We start from the raw sequence: 6,282 nt of genomic DNA on the forward strand, positions 1-6,282 counted from the left end.
TACATACATACATACATACATATACATACATATATATATATATATTTATGTATGTATGTATGTGAAATTACATCACTTCAGTTAAGCACACCAAGCACAATTTTGAGTATTATTATTCTGTTGACAATCAATTTTAATTAAATGGTGAAAACCTATATTTTACCTTTGTGAGTGTGTGTGCGTGCGCGCGCGTGTTGCATTTTCTTTGTAGATGTGTCAGAAGAGTTTTGAACTGAGTAGAGAAATCGGGAAAGTTGAAAGTTGCCCCATATTAAAAAAACCAAACATGCCCCTGGCAGTATGAAAGCTCAGCACCCTAGTATGTGGCAGTTGATGCCTGCTGGGGAGCTTCAAGCTGATAATGCATGAGGAGGCCTGGCAGGGGGTCCTCCTGCTTTCTCTCTTGCTCATCACTCCCACTGCCAAAACCCACACGCAACCAGTTCTTCAGCCTGCCCTTATGGATGTGGTGACATCTGCTTATAGCCTATGAAAGGTCTGCTCGGGTGGAGGTTTTGTTTTTATTTTTTTGCTAGTTTTGGGGGGGTTTTTTTACACTTTCCAGTGCAGACAGGGTTGTCTATCCATCAGTGCAGTCATGCACACATCATGAGATAATGGGCACCCCTTGCCTCCTACAAGCTGTCTAGGTCCTACATAGGACCTAGACAGCTTGACAAAGTTTGGCTAGCTTGATCCACAGAACTGACACACCTGATGCTGTATGACTACCATCAGTGTTTGATCATAATCTGTGTGCATATACACCACTCTGCTGTTTTGTACACAGTGATCAACTCACATAATGAACATTTATTTCCACCATCTTTAAAAATGCACGTGATTAACAGAGAAAGATTTTTAAAAAAGAAAAAATGTCTAATTTATGCCAATTATTTAGTATTAATTGAAATATTCAGATGTAGCCTGTTAACAATCAATTCATTCCATAAATCATTACATTTCTTTTAATCTTGCATGATGCCAGTAGCTGTCCACAGCTGTTTTTAACAATAACAGCTATGAATGAAATTTATAAATGTCAGTATTGATGCTGATGGTCCCGACAACTCCTGGTGTTTCAAATCATACCAGACTCGTTGTTTGTAGCCATTCGGTATTTTTATAAAAAGCAGGGGTTGTTGGTTCGAGATCTGCCACTGAAAAAAGTAGTTTGTATAGAAAAGAAACAGCCTCATCTTGCTCGATGGCTAAATCTTATTCTTTACAATTTTTATAATGACTACTGTTTTTGTTTTAAAGAAATGTCAGTGTTGTGACAGCGTAGCGTGCAGCTGTAGCATATTGGACTGTATTTGGTTAGCGGTCTAATGGGGGCAAACTGGCAATCGGGACATCCTTAAGCTGTTTGAATTTAGGGTGAACTGCTCAAAGCCACTTCAAACATAGGCTCTGGCTCCAGGGAACAGGAACTCCCATTTGGTAACAGGAAAGCCTGTTAGATAATCCACTCTGGATACACACAGTATCTGGGTGAAATGTTGCTACATACAAAAAAATAAATGTTTTCCCCAAACAAGCAGATGACTAACATTTAACTAACAAAATGCTAAACTAAAAGATCTACAAGTACAAGATGGACTGGCACCAAACATTCACGGTTACCAGAATGTTACAAATTGGTTCAAAGGAAGTGAAAACTAGCATGTAAGACATCTGGAGGTTAATTGGCATTCATGGAAAATCAAGAAAACAAAGCAAACATAAAGAGATGTGAAAAAACATACTGAAACAAACTTAGTGAAATCAGAGACTTACAATGACACCACTCTAAATTATGCCAACATGTTTGATCACCTAGAAACCTTTTTTTATAGATTTGGAGAAGGAAATAAAACCTGTTGTGTTTCTTAATTCTGCGGGTATTCAGAAGAAACTCACTGCCATCTTTACAAAGTTCTCTAGTAGATATGCACGGATTGATTTATTTTTCGTAATGAACTCATTAAGTGACGGAGAGCATACTATGAACAATTGTAGACACAAATAAAATGTCTATAAAGTTAATCAAATTTGGAAAAAAACATGTTTATTTAAAAACGTACAGTTATGATTTGACTTTTTGCATGATATTTTTAAGGCCTGCTTATAAAGTCTTTCTACTGACTGTAATGTGGCCCAACTTGTAGGTCATTTAAGTGAGAATGATGGCCTTGATGCACATTTTGATATGCTAATGATTCCTGCTTAAATGACACTTAAAACAGTTTGTAACTTTTCAAAGCATGCAATACAAACGCAACAGCTAAAAAGAATGCCAAATAATTAAAGATGATGAATATTATAATTTAAAATATTAGAACTATTAGAGACATCAACATTTTAGCATTTTCCTCATACTGCAGACTGACAGCGATGGTGGGTGGCTGTGGGTTCTAGGTTTCAAGATTCAGTACATTATACTGAGGGAACAAATTACACATGCATGCATACTTATATTAGCATTGTATTATGTCAGCCGGTCATCAATAATCTGACCTAAATGAGTAGTTGGTTTGATGTTGTGAAAATCAAACCAACTACTTCACCAAACACTTGACAAGGCACAAAAACGACTTCAAAAAACCTCAGCAGCTGCAGTGGAACAGACCATTTGTCACCTTTTGTTTTTGTACAACTTTCCAATTATAGATAAGGCTCATAACACACTGATACCACAGCCCCAGTGAGACAGTGACGCATTGACTGTTACTGTTTGCATAATACAAATCACTGTAGTTACAGTAAACACAGTCGTTTGAAAAGAAGTTTTCTTCTCAAGTTTGAATTTCAACACGCTGTGGCAGAACCTTTTGTGACTCTGAGCAACAATAACATCAATTAAATCAATCACGTGACCTTAAACATACAACATGACAATGTGGGTACCGCCACTGTTTTAGATAAATGGCTTTTCTGGTTTTACCTGTGGAAGTGGTAAATAGAATTTTTTCTCACACATCTGAGTTTTTTCACTCAAATGTTATCCACTACTGACTTATTCTTTCTTTTAGAAATGGTGGAATTTAGTGTTCGAGGAGCACAGTGAGTTTGCAGAGGGGTGAAGTGCTAAAATGGCCTTCAAAAAGGTCGCGTGTCTCAATTTTCAGCAACTTCACTGGTAAAAAAAAAAAAACCCAAGATAGTTCAGTTTTGTTTATTTTATTGAGCTTGGCTAACTGCTCATTTCTTTTACTGACACTTTGGTATTAATTATACAACACAGCCTTGTATCTTGTATTACTTTTAGGTGCCTTTTCAACTCATTGTAATTTTTATGCATACTCAATCACAACACATCGTTATTCAAATTGATGGGAGGTACATCATCATCATCATTGGCAGCTTGTAATTTAGTTGCTGCTGTGACAAGAAACAGTGAAAATATCATCAGCTGTTTAATTTGTTACAGCAGTTGTGTTTCATCTGGTATATACATCAGTCTGACACAATATTGAAAACCTATGACGGATTTTTCTGTTACACTGCAATGTGTTCTGGGAAATCTGGGTTCCTGTAACATCCTCCTATGTTCACATACCACCCACTGCACACCCTACAGTGGTTGGTACTGAACGGGATGATGTGCGCACCATATAAAACTGCTTGGGAATGGCTCAAGCATTACAACAAAGGGCTCAAGTCCTGCTTCCAAACTTGCCAGATCCAATTCAGCTGAACATCAGCATGTGTTGTAATAAGCTTGATACCAACAGGCCTCACTCTCAAACCCCACGGCCAAAAAGAAATAAATAGAAGAGGCCTTCCCAGCAACCAGTGTTCTTGCTTTATTGGGTGAGAACTGTTTGGTGGCAAGTTAATGGCCTACACAATATTAGGCAGCTGATCACTGGATGTATATGTTATTAGTTGAGAAAGTTTATTTCAAGCAGAACTGCTGTAGAAGTATTTTTAAAAGGGAATTACAAAGCTCCCCCAAAAAACATCACCCTCCTATATTTCCATCGTAAATCTGCAGCTGTTCTTCAGACAGAATCCACACTGCTGTAAAATCCAAGCCTGTGAGAATACGTTCTGATTCCAGCATGTGCGCCACCAACTCCCATCATGAGCTCTCAAAAAGAATTTTTAGTCTCACAGAAGCCACACAGGAGCTACAGGGGTCCCATTAAAATGCTATCTTTGACTGCTCATATCATTCTGCACCTGACATACACTGTAAGTATGAAGCAATATGTGGAAATTTAAATCTGAAGAAAATACAGTCAGTGTTCAAATGTTTTTAGGTAGTTTCAGCAGTAAAGCACCCAAAAGTGTGTCAGTTGTTGTCTGAACTGATGCTGGAATCTGTTTGTGGAGAGGTGCTGGCCAGAACTATTTCTTGTGTCATTTGGTGGAAAAGTAAATGTGCTTCAAATTTCAGAACTCCGCTCCAACTTGTGATTTCTGTTTTCTGCCTCTCGGGCCGCTCGATCAAGCTCAAACAGAAATAGTCACCGTGGTATGTACAGGCAAACTAACCTCCTTAGAAATGTTACACCAAGTAAAGAGATTATGAAATGATATGCTAAATAAAGATGTTTGCTTCATATGCCCATACTAAGCATAACTAAACCCAAGGATTGGGGATTTTATACACAGCGTGTCCTTTTTTTGGTTAGTCAGAATTGGACCCTTCACAAAGTAAGATGTTTGGGCACTCAATATTAATTTCTAACGGCATGTTGGAATTTCCGTCTGTTATCTGCCTTCTGCAGACTCAGTCCCTCTGCGCTGCACTCACAGTTTGCTAAGTGGCTTGTCACCATTGTTTGCATTCACACCAAATGACTATAAAGCTTGTTCATTGGTTTCAATAAAGCTAACAAGCGCATTTTTCAGTGTGGATGCACAAAACAAAATAGCTGACTGTTTCTAAATGTCAACCTATTCCCCCAAGTGATTTATACACAATCATACTGCAAATACACAGAATTGAATTTGCCAACACATAACAGACTCACAGTGTAGATTTAGAATGAGACTGGGCTGGATGCTCTGCAGACTTTGTAAGATCGATTTGCGTGAGAACCGTTCATGAAAGATGCAGTACCAGAATTCACTGCAGAGGATATGTAAAAACCGAACTCGCTGCTGAATGTTATTAAAAGTATTGCTGGAATCTTCTTGAGCCGTGTACTTCGAAAAGATAGATTTATAGATGATGCAACCAGTTATTTTTGGCATAAAAAAATAGGGTCAGAATTATTTTCTCTTGAATGAAATGTTTCACCTCAAATTCTAAAACTACATGCATTAATGTGCCTCACTGGCCATCTCCACCACCCTGTGAATGCTTTTCACCTGACTTCTGAACCTGGCTGCAGGAATCTGCTCTCATTCAGCTACAACAACTTTGGTGAGATTGGGCACCAATTTAGTTGATAAGGCTGAATTTAGAGCAGTTAGTCTTTCTAATGTCCTGGCTATAGTTGTATAAAGTCAGACAGGTTATGTTATTTTGACTCTGGCAGAAAGTACATTGAAAGTCTATTTCTCTCTTTGCAGGTGAAATTCAACATACTATATCTCCAAAGTAAACCCCATAAGTGGCACATATTTGCACTATTTCTTCTGCACGCAGATTTTGCACGCAGACTTAAAATCTGCGTGCAGGCAAATGCAAATAGAAAATAGGCAAAATATTAATTTCTCTTTTTTATGGATTTGGCTATTTATTTAAGTTAAATAAAAGCTATTTAATGCATGCCAAGTTTAATTCTGCACCTGTCTTGTATACTGGTTAGCACTGCACAGTAAGAAGGTTCTTGCTTTTCTGGGACCTTTGTGCTCCCTGTGCCAGGTGGATTACCTCAGAGTGCTCCTGCGGCCCAAAGCCATGTTTAATTTTTTTTTCTGTATTAACTGGTGCAGTTTAGTTTGCTGCAGGTGCTGATTTGATATACCTATAAAGCTTTGTGGTGTCAGTAAAACTGGAAAACTTACTGGAAACACAATTTTGCTCCCTCTGAATGTGTAAAAAATGAGAGGATTGTCAAGAGTACATCAGGCAGTAGCCTACCTACTACAAGTACTGCTGCAGTGTCAAGCTCTTGTACCCCTAAAGGTAAACTAGCTTATTTTCTGAGCGTGTAGTTACATCAGATTGGGAAGCTCTTTTCTTTATGCTCGGGCTTTGTCCACAGTTGAATTTTGGAGAAAAGAAACAAGCACATGTGCTGACTGGAAAGCGAAAATAATCAAAAACTACGTAGCTTTGTTCATATTGGATAAGCGAGGAGGCTTACTGGGGCAACAAATCACAAGGAATATTTTTGACAC

The sequence above is a fragment of the Aulonocara sp. 'chitande type north' Nkhata Bay genome, linkage group LG5, assembly GCF_057382095.1.
Source record: "Aulonocara sp. 'chitande type north' Nkhata Bay isolate Kocher_YH1m ecotype deep benthic linkage group LG5, A_spYH_male_GT1.1, whole genome shotgun sequence".
In the NCBI taxonomy this organism is placed as follows: Eukaryota; Metazoa; Chordata; class Actinopteri; order Cichliformes; family Cichlidae; genus Aulonocara; species Aulonocara sp. 'chitande type north' Nkhata Bay.